The sequence below is a fragment of the Simochromis diagramma genome, unplaced genomic scaffold (assembly GCF_900408965.1).
Source record: "Simochromis diagramma unplaced genomic scaffold, fSimDia1.1 OVJJ01000595.1, whole genome shotgun sequence".
Taxonomy (NCBI): domain Eukaryota; kingdom Metazoa; phylum Chordata; class Actinopteri; order Cichliformes; family Cichlidae; genus Simochromis; species Simochromis diagramma.
This window is the reverse complement of record NW_024387117.1, coordinates 28,026-42,336: the sequence shown is the minus strand read 5'-3', so window position 1 is coordinate 42,336 and position 14,311 is coordinate 28,026. Positions and strand designations below refer to the sequence as shown.

At 44.6% G+C, this 14,311-nt stretch overlaps 1 long non-coding RNA gene across 2 annotated transcripts; it reads right to left on the bottom strand.

Annotated features, from left to right (window-relative positions):
* Window positions 1-4,775: 4,775 nt before the first annotated feature.
* On the bottom strand, window positions 4,776-6,910 carry LOC120743276. 2 transcript variants are annotated; one of them, XR_005698133.1, is made up of 3 exons: window positions 6,481-6,556; window positions 6,346-6,388; window positions 4,776-5,793 (listed from the first exon to the last, which is right to left on the bottom strand). It is a non-coding gene; the product is annotated as an uncharacterized LOC120743276 (long non-coding RNA). The 2 variants fall into 2 exon arrangements; XR_005698134.1 differs by lacking the exon at window positions 6,346-6,388 and having other exon boundaries at window positions 6,481-6,910.
* Window positions 6,911-14,311: the final 7,401 nt, after the last annotated feature.

Below are 14,311 nucleotides of genomic sequence, written 5' to 3'. Positions count from 1 at the left end.
TTTGACCCTGAAAGGTGTATGAAGCCAGAAAAAGTCACACTTGGAGTAAAAACCTCTCATAGCAAGTTAATCATATTCAATTGATTTGATGCTTTCAGCACAAAATTTAGCCACACAGTCAGGACAGCGTCTGCTTTACCTTCATCGGTAAACGTGTTTATGCAGTACATAGTAACAGTGTGGCTGAGTCCTCTGGTTCAAATCAGTTCCAGTACATTTGGAGATGTAAGTCTTAACCTTTCACATGCATCGGGAAGGAAAAAACATTTAATCTGCACAGTACTGCCGAAGTGCAGCGATACATTGTGAAGTGCACATTTGCATTTCTCATACAGTACCGAGCAAAAGTCTTGAACCACCCCCTTATTTTTTCGTGTTTTGCCAGGTCAGTCTGTGTTAACGGTGTTATTAACTGCATTCTTCAACTAAAGAAGTGAGAACAAATGATGTGGGCTTTTGTTTTTTTGCAATAGGCTGCAAGTAAATGTGTACAGATACAATTTAAAATTGGTTCTTTGTTAAGTTTTCTGGTCCTTTCCGTGACTTAGGTGTCTGTTTATGTTTGAATGTTTCAGAGATTAGTGTGAAGGGTCTTAACAGACAAAAAGTGGTCAAATACAAGCCCTGGATTAAAAATCAGAAACACTTTAAAAAGCCTGGAGAGCTATTCCTTAATACCACTTTAAAGATTACAGGGAAGTCCGGATCCCTGGAAGCAAATGAGGGATGGCTCAAGACTTTTGCACAGTGCTGTACATGTCATGTTCCCTGTTTTATAGCTCAGCTCAAACTGACACGTTCTCACTAACTGCTTCTCATTTTCTCCACAGTAAACTTTGACCACTTCCAGATACTGCGGGCCATCGGGAAAGGAAGCTTTGGAAAGGTAATGCAGCCTCCATTTTTCACGCGACTTGTATATTGTTTGCCCTTAATTACCCACCACGGTCGTCATCTCTAAAGAATCAGTGCAAGCGAAGCGAAATGTGCTGGGATTACACTTTAGTTCTCGTGTGCTGCTGTTATTTAATAACAGTTATAAATGCAGCTTCTGTAATTATTTCTATAAAGTCAGTTAGAGGAGAGCCGATTTCTATTTCATCTCACTCAATCTAGGTGGGAATTTTGACCCCACGTCTCAATTTAATTACACAGCAGCAAAATTCTGCGGCTCTATTTGTCATCGCGCTCAACGGTTGGGCTGAAGGCAGGAGGAGAACTTAGTGTGTGTGTGTGAGATACACAATTGGGGCTGCAGAGATTGGAATAGTTTACCTTCATTTTAAATATCACTGCCCTGTGCACATTGTCGGCTTTAAAATTCAAACTTAAAGAGTTTGTAAGTAAACTGGCTGAGATGAGACAGACGATGCACCGGGTCCTCGTCTGAGTGCTGGCTTTCAGTTGTGCTGTCTCTCTTGCCCAGCCATGCACACACAGACACTGTGCTACACTTACACAGTGAGACAGATGCTCACAGAGACGTCCAGATACATTTTGTCCTTGCTGGAGGTCATCTTGTGTTTTTTGGCCCACTGTGGCCTCACACCGAGCTCCTGCTGTTCTTTGAACACTTTAACAGCTAACAACTTTTAGCTTCCTGTTGAACACACTTAAGTGGGGGAGGTGTTATTATTAGTGGTAAATGATTTGTGTATTTGTTGGACGCACCTCAGAGCAACAGGAAACATGACACGACACGCTCCAGTAACCTGCAGTCTTTACAGTGAGGACACACAAACATTAACCCTCTGCTCCTTACAGAAACTCTCTAAATCCTGTAAGTTTCTTGACTTGCCACTTGGAAAGTTGAAACTTCAGCTCCCTCCACAGATTTTCTACAGTACTGATGTCTGGAGGTGGATCAGCTGTGAGAGGGCGCTGCTCTTGTGGCGACCTGCAGCAGGCGTTTACTGGCCTTTTCTTTTTGTTTTTAACTTTGTTTTAACTCTGTTCTTAACCGTGGTTTTAACTTTTTGCCGAGATGGAGATCTTCTACACCTTAGTTTTATTGTTGTTGGCGATATTCACCTGGAGTCATTCACTCTCACTGACAATCACTTATACACGCGAGGAACTACTTGGATTACAGTGGTCCTGTTTGTCTATGTACGACTCTTCTAATGCTCGGACAGATGTGATTCTTGGTGAGGATTTATTTGCCCGGTCAAAGACTAATTTTGGAAAGCCCCGCCGCTTGAGAAAACGCAGAAAGAAAGGCGGCGCACGTCAGCGTGTAAAAAAACTTGGAGGAAGAATCGTGTTCCTCTGCCTTCTATGATTCTGGCCAATGTCCAATCTCTTAGGAACAAAACGGATGAATTACAAGGAAATGTGCTTCATCTACGGGAATACAGGGAGGCTTGTCTGATGGCGCTTGTCTGATGGCGCTTGTCTGATGGCGCTTACCGAGACGTGGCTGACCGATATGGACAGTGACACTTCACTGCGAATCAGCGGCTTTGGGACCCCTGTCAGATTGGATCGGACCTGTGGAGTAACATGCAAATCTCACGGAGGAGGGGTTTGTTTGTATATCAACCAGGGCTGGTGTAATAACTTTACTGTGCGGGAGCGGTTGTGTCTTCCTGACATCGAGCTCCTTTCAGTATCTGTCAGGCCTTTTTACTTACCGAGGGAGTTCCCTCAAATTTTTGTCACTGTTGTTTACATTCATCCTAAAGCTGATGTTAAAGTTGCTGCCGACGCCATTTTTAAAGTGGTACACAATCTGCAGACTCTCTCACCGGATGCTCCTAATTTTATTCTTGGTGATTTTAACAATTGTAATCTTAAGAAATCACTGAACAATTTCTTTCAATATGTCACTTGTCCTACAAGGAATAACAAAACGCTGGATTTGTGTTATGGACCAATTAAGGGGGCATATAAGTCTGTGGCCGGACCTGCGCTAGGTTCTTCGGATCACAATGTTATTCACCTCCTCCCTGCTTACAGATCTGTGATTAGGAGGGAGAAGGCCTGTGTGAAGCGGACTAATGTCTGGACAAAAGACAGTTGTGTTGCCCTTCAGGGGTGTTTTGATTGCACTGACTGGTCCTTGTTTCAAGAGAGCACTTCTGATTTGGATGAACTCACTGATGTGGTGTGTAGCTACATCTCTTTTTGCAAAGACTCTGTGGTTCCAGTCAGAGAATTTAAGACTTTCCCTAATAACAAACCGTGGCTCTCTAAAGATATTAAGGATCTGATTCTTAAAAGGAAAATTGCTTTTAACGAGGGAGACGTTCCCACTATGAGAATATTGAGGAAGGAGGTGAGGGCTGCAATAAAGATCGCCAAGATGAGGTATAGAAATAAGACTGAGGCAGAACTCAGCAGTAACAACCTCCAAAGAGCTTGGCTTGGTATGAAAACAATGGCAGGGCTACAGACGAAAGGTAAAAGTAATATTACCTTAGAGGGGTTTACCTCTGACAAACATCTGGCAGACAGTCTTAACAGTTTTTACTTTCGTTTTGAGAACTTTGACTGTTCTAGGCAGACCAGCACACTGAAGGAAAAGACCATCACTCCCCCATCAATTTGTATTGATGAGACAGGGGTAGCTAATCTCTTTAGACACACTAAAAGCAAGAGTCCTGGACCTGACAACATCTGTGGACAGGTACTGAGAACTTGTGCTGATCAGCTGAGTGGGATTTTTCACCATACCTTCTCACTTTCTTTAGAGCTACAGACAGTACCTAAGATTTGGAAACATGCTGTCATTGTTCCTGTTGCTAAGGGCAGTTCTCCTAAGGCACTGAATGATTTTAGGCCCGTGGCTGTGACTTCTTTAGTGATGAAGTCATTTGAGAAGATGGTAAATGGTAAATGGCCTGCATTTGTATAGCGCTTTTCTAGTCCCTAAGGACCCCAAAGCGCTTCACACTACATTCAGTCATTCACCCATTCACACACACATCCACACACTGGCGATGGCAGCTACATTGTAGCTACAGCTGCCCTGGGGCGCACTGACAGAGGCGAGGCTGCCGGACACTGGCGCCACCGGGCCCTCTGACCACCACCAGTAGGCAAACACGGGGTTAGTATCTTGCCCAAGGATATTTGCTATGCAGCCAGGAGGCAGCCTGGGATCGAACCACTGACCTTCTGATTAGTGGCTGACCTGCTCTGAAGATAATTAAGAAGGAGATTTTAATGCATGTTGAACACCATCTTGACAAATCTTGACCAACACCTTCCAGTTCAGGGAGAGGTGTGGAGGATGCTGCTGTCACACTCCTGCATCTCTTGTATGAGCATCTTGAGGCCCCTCACACCCATGCAAGATTATTATTTGCTGACTTTTCATCAGCATTTAATACAATTCAACCCTTCTTACTTGCTGACAGGCTTTACAATCATTTCAATGAGTGTTGCAGCAATTTCACAAACAGACACATCCTGAAGTTTGGTGACGACACAGTAATCGTCAGTCTTCTTGTGGGGGACGAGTCAGGCCATGGACAGGTTGTAGATGATTTTGTGAATTGGTGTGATGAGTCCTTCCTTTCACTTAATGCGTCAAAAACTAAAAACATGATTATTGATTTTAGGAAGTCCTCTTATAGCTCATCACCCACTATCATTAAAACTGCCGATATTGGGATCGTTGAGAGTTATAAATATCTAGGTGTGGTACTTGACCATAAACTGTGTTTTGAATCTCATGCTGATGCCACTACTAAAAAAGTTCAACAAAGACTGTTCTTTTTAAGGAAAATGAGATCTTTTAATGTCTCATCTCAGATGTTGTCTTTGTTATATAGATGTTTTATCGAATCTGTGATGTCTTTTTGTATCGCTGCCTGGTTTGGTAACCTGACGGTGAAGAATAAGAATCGGTTGGGACTTCTGGTAAAAACTGCTAGCAAAATTTCAGGGCGCTGGCAAGATGGATTGTAATTAAAGTATCACTGTAAATAAAGCAGTGTATTCACATCAGTTTGCCTTCCTTTGCGTCTGCACTTGAGTCCACACACACAGCCTGGTCCTCTCAGTCGTAACAAATCTGAGACTGAAGAAGTAACTTGGATGAGTGATGAAACGTTTCTCCCACTGAAAACGCTACGTCCAGATGAACAGAATCAACCTTTTGGAATTTTTCAGTTGCTGAACAACTTTAACAATTTCATTTTCTGTGAAGGAAATCAAAGGACATTGGCAGATACATCTGTCATCTTGTTATGAGGCACAATGTTAATATTTTCATGGAGAATAAGGAAATCTTCATTTTCATGTATTATTCCAACTCCTTGAGTTCATTTGCCGCTCCCATTTCAGCGCCACTACCAAAAAATATCAAAATCAGCCTTTAAATTGACTGTAAATTACAACATTTTCGTGGAGTTTTACCCCCAGTAAAGGACCAGTAAAAACTTTTTGGATGTTTTAGTTCAGGAATTATAGCTAAATTCAAGGTTTTTCTGATGGTAAAATGCATTTCCACCGAGAGCCTCAAAAAGAAAAAAAGAAATATAGAAATAAAACTGCACGATCACTAAATCACATAGAATATCTGGCCAATCACAAGTGGCATCTTAAAGAACGATTTGAAAAGTTAAAATGAACTTTTTCCTTTAATAAAGCCTGAGGAATTAATAATGAGATTCATTAAATTGTGTTTGTACCTGTGGAGCCGTTGGCTAAGCAGCAGAGCAGAAACACAGCGTTGATAATGGAAGAAGAAGGCATCTTCTTCACTCTTCTCATCACATTCAGGTCCAAACAGTTACTCAGTCCAAATCAGGGATACATGAATATCCATCCCACATAATAGGCCTTCTAATGACGTGAAAAAAATACAACAGAACAAAAACAAATGAACAAAAAACATGAAACAGAAACAAAAACAGCTGCAAACAAAGCAGAAAGCTGGCAAATGTCCAGCCACCTGATGCAATCCAGACTGTCTAGCATATTCTTAAGTTTCCCTTTTGGTTATCAATAAAATATATTCCAACAGGAATATTGCCTCAATTTCTGGCTATGCAGAGTGAGGATGACGTCACCAAACGCAGCAAACAGAAAGTGAAAGTAAAAAAACAAAGAACAATAGACCAGACTGTGGTTAGAGCTGAAAATGTCTCTTGTATTTAATATTATTTATTTATTATTTAAAATAGAGGAATCTTTCGCTCTCTCTCTCTTTCCGCTGTTATAAGTCAGCCCAGCTCACCCACTCTCTCTTTAGCTCCTCTTTATCACAGCAATCATGGATACTGACCACGTTCGTCTTCGGGGTTCACAGCACACGTAACGTTGATAGATTTGCATCGCTTTCTTACACGCGCGTATTAAAAACAATGATTCTGTGATCACAAAGTTTAGACCCACCCAAAGCAGTGTGGATGTGGACGAGGCCCAAGTTGCAGTGAGGCTATCAGACAGCAGATGATGATTAATAAAGTCCATGTGATCCATAAAAGAATCATAAAGTAAAAAGATGATGATAAACGTGAATCTACATACCAATCAGAAGGTGTCTTCTGAATCAGGGAGGAGGCGGTGTGATCCTGGGAACTGTGATCATGAAACCGATCCGCCCAAAAACAGAAGTAAGTGAATAAAAAGTCACATGATTGGACTTGCGAATAGATGATTGTAGCTAATTCTGCTTATAAAAAATTATAAGACGAATAAGGGGAAGTAGAGTAACAAGGTCTCAATTGTTTAAAGGTTTTAATCAAAAATGAGATTTTTGCTGCTTTTTGTATGATTTTTTTTCAAAGTTCTCACCAGCCTTGTTCCTCTTTTTTCTGCCAATATTGAAAGTTGTGGATTAAAAGCGCATCGTCCATCACTGTACTGTGGGTTTCACTGACTTCACAGCCTACAATCTGCTTGTTGCTGCTGCTGAGGACTTTAAATGTTTTGGGAGTTTGACGTGTCATCGGGTTTGTTTCAGTCCAGGTAGCAGCAGTCAAGTGTCCAAACTGGCGCAAAATACGCCAAAGCCTCAATTAGTAGTGGTCACGTGACTTGGGTGTCTCCTACCAGTGTTTGATTCCTGCCGGAGAAACTGAATAAAGGGTTTAAAGACTCTAACTTGGCCTGAGTCTGGCAGCCTTGTTGTCAAATCTGATAGATATGTTCATTAAATTCTCTAAACCAGGGATGTCAAACGTAAGGCCCGCGGCTATAATCGGCCAACAAAAGACTCCAATCTGGCCCCACTGCGCTGGATAGGTTTGGAAATTGTGAAGGAGGGAATAAATTTTGGACTTTTAACTGAATTTTCATACGTTTCACAAATTTTCCATTCATGCTACACTAAAGTAATGAAGTAAGAAATGACAGAAAAGTTTCTGTTTTTTCTGTTTGTTTTTTTTAATAAAGAAAAGCAAAAAAAGACACTTTCTTATAATTAACACAAATTATATTTTTATAATTACAGGACAGTCTGGACGTTTAGCTACCAGAATCGCTTTTTCCGTAATTTTACTTTACTTATTATTCATATGTTCATGCCAAGCCAGGAAGAACCCTGCCCATGATACAAAATTCGTTTGCTCTAAACTTTTGACTTTGTCCTTCACTTGAGTCCTCAGTGTGAACCTTGATATGTGGTAATATATTAAGTCTGTTAAGTTTTTTTTATCATATGAACAGATTATTTTTTTGTTTTACAATTTTGATTTTATGATCTACATGTGCAAAATCTTCTTTGTGATTTGTTCATCATATGAGTTGTTTGGCCAACCTAAACATCCACCCTGTTGCTGCTTTGCACAGTATCACAGTGGACACGCAGCAATAGGAAGTTGGATCACTGAGGTATAATGTGCATAATTTTGTGTCCAAGTGCATCATTTTCACATCAAAACAATTCTAGAAATGAAAAGCAGGGATTTATTCTGTAAAATATTTTTCGTTTCAATACATTTCAGTGCATTCAAATAATTTACTAATAATTTACAAGACTGTCTGATTTTGTACAGATTTTGGCACTCTTAAAATAAATCAATAAGTAAAAATAAAACTCACAACCATGTGGCTCCTTCAGACAAATCAGTGTAAATTTCATCTTTTTGTAACTGAGTCTGTGTTGACTAATATGGTATTCAAACTGCATGTGTATCAGATTTATATCAGTGTAACTCTGTGTGTACTGTTTGCTCAAAGTCACCGTGATCACACACATCATGGCTCTCTGCAGAAACACCCACATGGATGATGGTGTCAGTGAAAACCTGGTTCTTTCTCCATCAAGCAGATTCTGATTCATTCCTTCAATTTTGTTTAAATTGTAAAGTGTTTTTTTTTCTACTTTTACTTTTCTCTTTTTCATCCTCTTCCCCATTTATTTTTATTTATGGTAATTGGTTGGTTATTTCTGATGTTCTGAAACATGAACAGTGACTCTGTCAGTATTTGCAGATGTCCACAAGGTGGCACCATTCCGTACACATGTACATGGTACAAATGCTTCTCCTTATGGTACTATTACGGTAATAATGAATGAAATATCAGTTTATTTTAAGATATGCAGCAGAACCGGCTCTCTGTTTAAAATAAATTAAATCTCTGATCCTATGATTATTACCCAGTAGGCAACCACAGCTTAGATCTGTAATTTTACCCACTTATTATCCATTGATCATGCCAAGCCAGGAAGAACCCTGCCCATGATACAAAACTAGTTTGCTGGGTATCTGAGTCTTAGAACTGAAGACTCCTACCCAGTTCTAAGTGCTTCTCAGTCCTTTGGGTTTTAAATTAACCCTCCTGTTATGTTGCGGGTCAGACTGACCCAGAACAGAAGAGATGTCACATGTCATCTGCATCACTACAGAAAACGAAAAAAATCAAAATTCTAAAAGAAAATTGTAAAATAATCAATGCCAGTGTTTCTGACACTTCTGGATGAGTAAATTTGCCTAAGTTAAAATTAACCCAGGAGCATAATTGGTGTTCCTGGAAACCAACATAACAGGAGGGTTAATTATAACATATTATAGGCATCCTGCACAGATCACGTGACTTCATCATTAAGGCCAGACGGTGATGATAATGTTATTTTCTGTTGTCTCTCTTCAGATCACAGTGTGCCCAGGTGCCAGGTTGTGGGACGCTGCTGTTTTCTGCCTCTTTGTTGGTGTTGACAGCTGGCTGCTGCTGGTAGCGATGCTCATAATAACGAGGCTTTTCCTGTTCTTCATCAGTCCACTGCAAATAAAGCTCCCTCAAATCTGTTAAAATAAGGACAGATGAAAGATCAGACCTGGAGAATCACCGGTCATCTCCTAATGTTTTCAGACAGGATTGTGTCAGCTACACAAGGATAAATAGAAAGAATTAGATCTCCTTTGTAGTCAATATACTGTAGACAGCTCAATGGTAAACTGACACATTCTTATATAGTGCTTTAAACAGCACAGAAAAAGCACTTTTTTCTATTTCTAAGTGCTTTCTATCTAACATTCACACTGAGGTGAATGCATCGGGAGCAACTGGAGCTTCACTCCAAGGATACTGTGCAGACTGGAAGAGTCCCCTTCTCTTAATGTAATGTTTAATTAGTTAAACAAATTAAAATATTAAATGAAAATACTTTATTCTGACTCCACTCTTATTTACAGATCAAATACACCCAAGCAAACTTTTTAATGAACTTTAAAAAAAAAAAAAAGTAAATTTAAAAAAAGGTTCAAATGAAGTTAAATGAGATCATTTTAAATGAATACGTGCTGCTTGCATTTGCATTTTTTCTTTAAAGAGCAGATTTAAATTCTATGTCCATAACTTAAGAGATTTTGTTAAGAGATCCTAACACAAAATGCATTTGAATTATCTGCAATTATTCAAAAAAAGTTTTAAATGTGTTTCACGTACCAGAAATATAAGTAATTTAAGCATAACAACAAGTATAGTGACCCTCGACGGGGTTAGACATTTGCAAGAGAAGCGAGCATTTAGCACATCTTTGGCTACTCTCGTCAGCATCATCTCTTTTTCTGCCAGCTTTTTATCATCCATAAACCATTTGATCGTAAAGTTGTTCTCATTCTGTGCACGAAAATATAATTTCTGGATTAGTTGAAAGTTTAGACTTCAAGAATAACATCAAAAATCCAGTAAAAAATAAAAGTCCTGTAATAGAAGGGTTTGAGTGTTCTGTTATCCATAGATTTTGTGTATCTGTGGATGTATGTGTGCACATGTGTGTGAGAATTTTTTTTTCCAGTGCAAGGTTCAGCAAACAATTTCTCAGGGCTTTTTTTTGTTGAAAAAATATAAATATGTATGAGTTTTTATTTGGAGGGAACTTTAGGCAATAAACTCAACATTAAAAAATTAACAAAAATGAGTGAAAACATTAATAACTGCAGAATTAATCTTTTGAAAACATGATCGACTAATCGTGACCCTAACAAGAAAAGAGAATAATTACTCAAAGCAGCAGTTAATCTTTTCTTACACTCTGGATTATTTTCCAATTTATATTGTAACGATGGTTAAGTGTTATTGTACATGTTGGTTATCTCTGCACACTGTTGTTGTTCCTTTAAGATTCATGTTTGGTTGTGCTGCAGGAAGTAGGGAGGGTGGTGTGGAGGAAGGGGAGGGGGGACCTGGGTTCTGTGTTGTGTGGGTGCCAGGCTGAAGAGAGGTGTAGCACGAGGGCGCTCTCCCCTGAGTTAGCAACCCGCTTGCTAATGTGCCGAATAAACGGACAAACTGAGACCCAACCGTCTGGTTCTTGTGAATGTTACATTGGTGTCAGAAGTGAAGAAAGAAAAAAGAACCCCAGAACGCCCGACACCCTGTTGCTGGCGACGCTTGCCGTTACGAGACGAGGATGTTGCCGGGCAGGATTAAGAAGGAGACGGAGGTTCGTCCGCGCTCGCCCGCCCATGGAGTGAGGGAAACGGCGCTGCGGCTGTCTGCCGAGGCTGGATTTTCTCCAGGTTTGACTAGGCTCGGGAACTGTTCGCACAGCGGCCGCGATTCCGGCGGGAAGGAGTCGACCTCGCTTGGCGCGCCGTCACGTGATGTAAACAAACATGGCGGCGCCCAGCAAGCTGCAGCGCATATAAAAACGCCTAAGTTCAGCGGCAAGACGCCATGGGAAGTGTTTATCGCACAGTTCGAGCTGTTAGCTGTTGCAGCTGGCTGGTCTGAGGAACATAAAGCTCTCCAGTTGGCTTTGTGCCTGTGTGAGGATGCAGCTGCATGCCTGCTGCTGCTAACCGAGGAGCAGAGGGGAGATTATAATGCTCTGGTCGGAGCACTTCAGAGGCGCTTCGGGCAGTATAACCAACCAGTGCTGCTGAGGTCGGAGTTCCACAACAGACGCAGATTGCCAGGTGAGCCCCTCCGCATTTTGGCCCATGAAGTCGAGTGCCTTTGCCGGAGGGCGTATGACAGCATGCCACCATCAGTGCAGGCGGAGTTAGCTCGGGACCAGTTCCTGCAGGCCCTGAGCCCTAAAGAGCTCCGTATGCAAACTCAGCTTGCTCGGCCGGCCACACTCAGTGCAGCCCTGGAGCTAGCGTTGGAGAGGGAGATGCTTGCAGGATCCTCTGGGGGCGCTGATGACGCACACGTGGTGAGGGCTGTGTCAGCACCTGTGGAACAGACGGAGACGCCAGCGGGCCTGTGCAGTTTGGTGCAGGCGGCTTCGCTGCAGTCGCCTTCCCCTCGGGCTGGCCCACACCGCCGACCGCAGAGCTGCTGGGGATGTGGACAAGTCGGACACCTCATCAGGCAGTGCCCCAAGCTTGCAGCGGTTCAGGGAAACGCCCACGGGCCCGTGTAGGCGGGAGTACACGGGCCTGGGAGAACGACTTCCCCACTCCACCGCCACCTCCACCCGGTGCGGCCATCGCTGTGGGCTGGACCCAGGTTGGCGGCTTTTGCCATGTTCCAGTGACGATTGCGGGGGTGTCCTGTACGGCCCTGCTGGACACGGGGTCCAATGCAACGCTGGTCCGACCCGATGTTGTCCCACCCGGAGCTGCTGTGCAACCGACTAATGTGCAACTTAAGACTGTGACCGGTGATCTGGCCCCAATGAGAGGGAGGGGAGTGTTCCAGTTCAAGGTGGGGGACCTCGGTGTGTCTTATGCTGCCTGGGTGGCTGACGTGCAGGACGCCTGCATCCTTGGGCTGGATTTTTTACGAGCCATTGGTGGTGTACTGGACTTAGGCAAAGGCTTCCTCGCACTCCCTGATGGGAAGAAGGTGCCGCTTATTCCCCCCCCGGTCTGCACAGCATCTGCCGCGGCGTCCACCTCCACCGCAGAGACCCCTGCAGACCCGCCAGCAGAACAGCGAGCGGAGGAGGAGGAGAGGCTCTCAGCAGTGAGGAGTATCTGGTCAAAGAACTGTGAGGGGCTGACTCCACAGCAGCAAGAGAGTCTATGGCAGGTACTAAAAGAGTTTAGTGACATTTTTGCCCTGAAAGAAAGTGATGTTGGCTTGACACACTTGGTAGAGCACGTCATTGAGACCGGGGATGCCCAGCCTATTAAAGTGCGCCCCCGCCGCCTGCCCCTGGCTCATCAGGAGGCTGCAGACAGAGAGTTGTGTGAAATGATGAAGGCGGGCATCATAGAGCCATCTGATAGCCCGTGGGCCTCCGCGGTGGTGATGGTGCCTAAGAAAAAAAGTCCTAGGATGCGTTTCTGTGTGGACTACAGACCACTCAACAAAGTGACGAAGAAGGACTCTTACCCCCTTCCCAGGATTGATGAGTCTCTCGACTTAGTAGCCGGGTCCTCCTGGTTCTCCACCCTGGACCTGCGGAGTGGCTACTGGCAGGTGCCACTGTCCCCGGAATCCAGACCGAAGACAGCCTTCTGCACTAACAGGGGACTATGGCAGTTCAAAGTCCTGAGCTTTGGTCTTTGCAACGCTCCTGCGACCTTCGAGAGGCTTATGGACAGTGTGCTGGCTGGCGTCCCACGGCAACGGTGTCTGGTTTACCTGGATGATCTTCTAGTGCACGGGAGCTCCTTTGATGCTGCCCTGGATGCCCTGAGACAAGTGTTGGAGAGGGTGGCGGCTGCAGGCCTGAAGCTGCATCCCGACAAGTGCCACTTCATGAGGAGGGAGGTGGAGTTTCTGGGCCACAAGCTGGGTCGTGAGGGCATCAGCACTTTGGAGGAAAAAATTCACACCATTACCGAGTGGCCCACACCAGCAGACCAGAAACAGCTCAAAAGCTTCCTAGGACTGGCGTCTTATTACAGGAGGTTTGTGAAGGGCTTTTCCTCCATAGCCGCACCACTCTTCCACCTGCTGCAGAAGGACCGTGACTTCATCTGGACCCAGGACTGTCAGCAGGCGTTCAACACCCTCCGCAGATCGCTGACAGAGTCCCCAGTCCTCGCCCCCCCTGACCCCACCCTGCCTTTTGTCCTGGACACTGACGCAAGTAATGTGGGGCTGGGAGCTGTGTTGTCGCAGGTTGGGCCGGAAGGTGAGAAGGTGGTGGCGTACTTCAGTCGGGTCCTGAACAGGAGTGAGCGGCGCTACTGTGTCACACGACGAGAGCTGCTGGCTGTGGTGGCAGGGGTGAGACACTTTAAGTACTACCTGTGCGGCACAGCATTTGTTATCAGAACTGATCATGCTGCCCTTCAGTGGCTGATGTCTTTCAGGGAGCCAGAGGGACAGGTGGCTCGCTGGCTGGAGGAGCTCCAAGCCTTCAATTTCACTGTGGAGCACAGAGCAGGGACGCACCATTCTAACGCAGACGCCCTCTCTCGCCGCCCATGTGCTGCAGCTGGCTGCCGTTACTGTGAGAAGCGAGAGGAAATAGAGCGGGAACTCACGACAATAGACGGAGCAGCACAGCTCGCCTGCAGGGTTCTTCTGGTGGTGGATGCAGCGGAGTGGAGGGCACGGCAGGAACAAGACACGGACCTGCTGCCGGTCCTGCAGTGGCTGGAGAAGGGGGAGCAACCCCTTTGGGATGAGGTCACTGGGTTTTCCATCTGTACCAGGGGGCTATGGGCCAAGTTTGCAGCTCTCAGGCTGAAGGAGGGGGTGTTGGAGCGTGCCTGGAAGGATCCTGCCACAGGGAAGGAGAGGTGGCAGGTTGTGGTGCCAAGGTCGCTGAGGTCAGCGGTGCTGGAAGCCTGCCATGGGAGCACTGGCTCCGGCCACTTTGGGGTCTCTAAGACTCTCCGCCGCCTCCGCCAGGGCTATTACTGGGGTCAACAGCGGAGGGATGTGGAGGACTTTTGCCGCAGCTGTGATGCATGTTCCTCACACAAAGGGCCACAGGACCAGTCCTGGGCTCAGCTTCAGCAGCAACCAGCAGGAGCTCCAATGGAGCGAGTAGCTGTGGACG